Source organism: Lolium perenne, chromosome 6 (genome assembly GCF_019359855.2).
Source record: "Lolium perenne isolate Kyuss_39 chromosome 6, Kyuss_2.0, whole genome shotgun sequence".
NCBI lineage: Eukaryota > Viridiplantae > Streptophyta > Magnoliopsida > Poales > Poaceae > Lolium > Lolium perenne.
Window position 1 is genome coordinate 198986009 of NC_067249.2, and position 4878 is coordinate 198990886.

The window sequence follows — 4878 nt, forward strand, 5'->3', positions numbered from 1 at the left end:
TGCTATTTCTTTACCCTCGTTCTAATCACCCAGTCAAACGTTGAACTCTCCATCGGCTCCGTGCCTTGCGGCTTCCTCCGATCATGGGTCAAACTCTTCTGCAGTGCCAAGTAGTGCCCACCCATCTTCTCAAATCTCAAAATCTCAACGCATAATTAATTTAAGCAGGGTTCTTCGATCGGCAAGGCAACGGAATACGTGTTGCTACGTTCCAATTCGCGCCCAGGTGATGTACAGACCCTGTACACTGATTCGGTCCTGTATTGAGATCAGGTGACTTGACCAAAAGTTGCTAAGTTTCACCAGAAGAAAAATACCAAATGGTAGCCTCTTTTCACTGTCGCTGGATGCCTATCCAATTATCCATTTTTCTGACCTTTCTTGCCCTTTTTTTCCATTGGTATGCAGGCAAGAAACTGTCGCATACTGTATAAGTCTAAGCATTTAGCCATCTTTGGAAATACTAAAACCAAATAGCATGTTCAGCTAGTTCAGAAAGTAAGGTTGCTATGGAGGGTGAACATGTATTATGGTTAGCAACAAGATGAAATTTGTTTAGTGAAGTTAGCACACACCTGGGAGCATAAGCTAAATGTCCATCTGAATGGCTAGATAACTGATGCGTCATGAAAGCATCAACCGGAACTTCTGGAGGCCGTCATGCTGATCTAATACCCGCTTGGTTCTCCGAAAAATTACTTTGTTATTTCCGCGAGAGAGCAAACCAACTGTTTATAACTCTATCTGCTGCGCAATCACAATTCAGTGACAGCTCAGACTTGTGTGGATAGGTTAGTTAAACTGATCCACTTACCCTTGAATACTTGCAAAGATGCGCTATTTAATTGTGGAATCTTGTCTTCTGAATGCACTTGCACGCTTACCAATTGGCACTGATGCATGGCCTGATGGTTTTCCAATTGGCACGCTTACCCTTGAATACTTGCATGTCGACAGCAAGGATATTTTCCAGTGTGGGATTGAAGACCACGCAGGCCTGTACCTTCAATATATTAGAATGAGCACCAGCTTTGTGATGCATAGTACTATATATACTAGTTGCCGGAGTTTTGAACTTTATCATATTTAACAGATTGTTCCTAATGAACCAACAGCTGTATCTGTGACTTTTATGGCTGAGCTCGGCTGTAGGTACACCCATTAAGCATGATTTTGTGGTGTTACAGTTGTAACAAAGAATCTAAGATAAGAATCAGTGTAGTAAAACGTTTAACAATGTCAATCAAGCAGAATTGGAGAAAACAAGGATGATAAGTGGCACATACAAATCAACAAGCGGAGCCAAATATATATCAATATATAATTCTAGAAATTTTCCTATTCTCTGTCAAACGGCACAACATATCATCGTGAATATTTTATGTCAACATAGATTTAGTACTATAATGTTCATTTATATTTTCAGAATTTTGGGATGCTTCTTGTTCTCTATACCACTTGGTTACCTTTGAAATTACTCCTATTTTATGCCTGGAAGAGAACAATTTACACGTCTACCAATATAATAACAATTCAGCGACAGCTCAGACTTGCGTAGGTTGGTTTAACTGGTCAGATTATGCCTTTACCCTTGAATACCTCCAGACAGGTGCTCTTTAATTAATAGCAGGAAGCCCTCTACGTATGAAGTTACCTTTTGTCAAGGGACTTGCACACTAACCGGACAACCAATTGGCACTAATGAATGATTGATGATAGTTCAACATCAACAGGAGGGCATTTTTCCAGTGTACTCCACGCAAGCATGTGTCTTCAGTTTCTCATAGGATAAGCAACAATTAATTTTCCTGGTAAACACCACAAATTTCAACTAGCTATTTTAGCATGTATCACTTATTAAAAGTTCAACTAACTGTTTTAGAATATATCACTAATTAAATTTCAACTTACTATTTTAGAGCATTGCCATCAAACAATATTGCATCTTCACCCATATAAAACACACGTCTTCAGTACAAACTGTTGCAATTTAAGTTCTAAGTTAAGGACGAGACAACTGCATGACTATACGACTTGAAGAAGTATTCCACCTTGAGTCCACCTTATGTTTCTGCGAAACTGCTATGAACTATAAAAAAAAAATGGGATGACCAATCCAGCAAACAGAGCATGTTTTATTAAGCAGTTTATTTAATAGTGAGGTACTTGATCAACAAGTGTGTCGATCGACCTCGTGCTGAGGAGGTGTTTCAGTCATATGGTATTTTTGGATTCTAATCATGGAGCAAAAATCCATTAACCTGATAACCAGGAAGTATGTTGAATGCATGTAAAATAAAAGCAACAATATCAGACACTGTTTATTGAGCAAGTAAAAGAAGAACAAAATCTACCCAAAAAGTTTTCACAGAGCAATAAAATGGAAGAGGTACATGCACTGAATATATGATCAACGTGATGCTCTTTTAGACTTGCTGATGGACTGGTAGCAAACACCAGAGGAAAAAACACATAGCAGGAGATGGATGTTCCTTGTCACAACTGTATCAGTATCCATGAGTAGATATGATAAAAGTGCAACTAGGGGGTTATGATTGGAACTGTTCAAGATTTTGAGTTGATAAGTCGTGCCACGTGCTACCGGACTTACTTCCAAGGAGTCATCCTTTGGTCCCTTGGTTGGATATAAGTGTGCATTGTGGAGGAGCTGAAACATACATGACAGAACAGGGACAGATTTGCTACTTAGTTACTGTACTGAGAGTGTGACTGAAGTACTGCACTGATGTAGGAGGTGCAATGTTTGCAAATTCTGTCACGGTTCAAGCACAAAAATCAAATATTTGTATATTATAAATGTCCCAACTACTACTTTTATAGGGTGCATTATCCAAGGGTGCCCTATTTTATAGAAACTTTAGAACCACGTTGCATTGTACTTCACCTGCTATTTCATAGAGAATGAAAGGAGTGAGCAAACAGTTGGATCCACCGACCATTAGAAATGGTGTGCCAGTTTTCTAAAAGTTTATCAACTTGCAGTTACATAAATGTGCCCAAAGAGTTGGTCAAATCAATCCACATGGCACATATAGATGTCACGACAGGTGACCAAGCTCAAATCATATGCAAACAATGATAGAGAGTATGGTACTGTGCTCGAAACAATGCATCCAGATTGTAGATGCTCGCGCAGGACTCACGATATGGTGTACCTCAATTGCCAAATTGTTTTGATCTTGTTTTCCTCTATTTCTAGTTTTTGCTCCTTTCTCCAAATTAACCAGGCAACTCTCTCTTCTCTAATGAGGTAAGTGTGGTACTGTACTAATAAAAAGTGCATTAAGATTGTAGATGCTTGCACAGGATTCACGAAACTGGTGACGGAACAGGCATGGAAAGCACCAGGCCTGAGTTTCAGGACGCTTTTTGTTCTCTAATACAATTTGGTTCTCTCGGGAATACTCCTAATACCTGGAAGATAGAAAATAAACAAATTATGCGTCTATCAACCGTGTAGTAACGATTGAGTGACAGTCGACAGCTCAGACTTGCATAGCTTGGTTTAACTAGTCAACATATGACATTAACCTTGATTTTTTTCCGATAAAGACATTAACCTTGAGTACCTCTAGACAAGTGCTCTTTAATCAATGTCAAGAGGCCCTATACATATGGATTTTTGTTTTCCTCAAGGGACTTGCACAAAAACTGAATCACCAATTCACAGTAATGAATGATTGATGACGGTTCAACATCAACATAAGGGCATTTTTCCAGTGTAGGACTCAGTTCCACGCAAGCATCTGTCTTCAGTTTCTGGTAGGATAAGCACCAACTTTCCATGTAACCTATTCAACCAACTATTTTAGCTTTTAATTACTCACACAACTTTCAACTAACAACATTTTGATGACTTTTCATTGAGCAATATCGCATCTCCATTCATCTAAAACAAATATTTCTTCATAGACCGTTTTGCAATTTTTAGTTTAAGGCCAAGGACGAGACCGATTGAGAAAGTATTCTACCATGAGTCCACCTTATTTTTCTAGGAAATTCTGCCATTAGCTAGTATCAACAAGTGGGATAACCATCAACAAACATGGCATATTTAATTAAACAGTTTATGTAATAATGAGGTTCTTACTCAACAAGTGCCTCAGTGAACTACGTGGTGAGCAGGTGTTTCAGTCTGAAGGTACTTTGGCCTCTAACCATAGATTAATAAAATCCACTAATCGTATCACCATGAAGTATGTTTCTTGCAAATAAAATCACAGCAATAATAAGTGTTAATACATCAACTAGGTAATATTTTAGACTGACAGATGGATTAGTAGTAAACAACAGAACACAAAAGGTAAAACACAAAAACCAGGATACTAATATTCCTTGTCACAGCCGTATCGGTATTCAGGAGTAGATATTAGAAAAATGCAACTAGTGGGGTTTTACAGAGTAAATGTTACAACCGTGTATTCAGGAATAAATGTCACAACCGTATCGGTATTCAGGAGTAAATGTTTTTTCTAAACTTATTCAGGAGTAAATGTCACTGAAGTGTTTCAGTCATATGTAATTTTGGCTTCTAATCATAGATTAAAGAGATTCATTGATCCTATCACCATAAAGTGCGTTGCAATTAAAATAGCAGCAACGATTATGAAATACTTATTTATCGAGAAAATAAAAGAAAAACAAATTCTACTGAGAAAGGTTCACAAAGCAATAAATTGTAGACTTACATGAAGTGGATATGTGTTGCTAAATCAACTGGATGCTCTTTTAGAATGGCCGGTGGATTGGTACTTTAGTAGTAAACACTTAAGGAAAAACATAGAGCGGGATACGGATGTTCCTCGTCACAACTCACAACCGTATCAGTATTCAGGAGTAGATATGCCAAAAATGCAA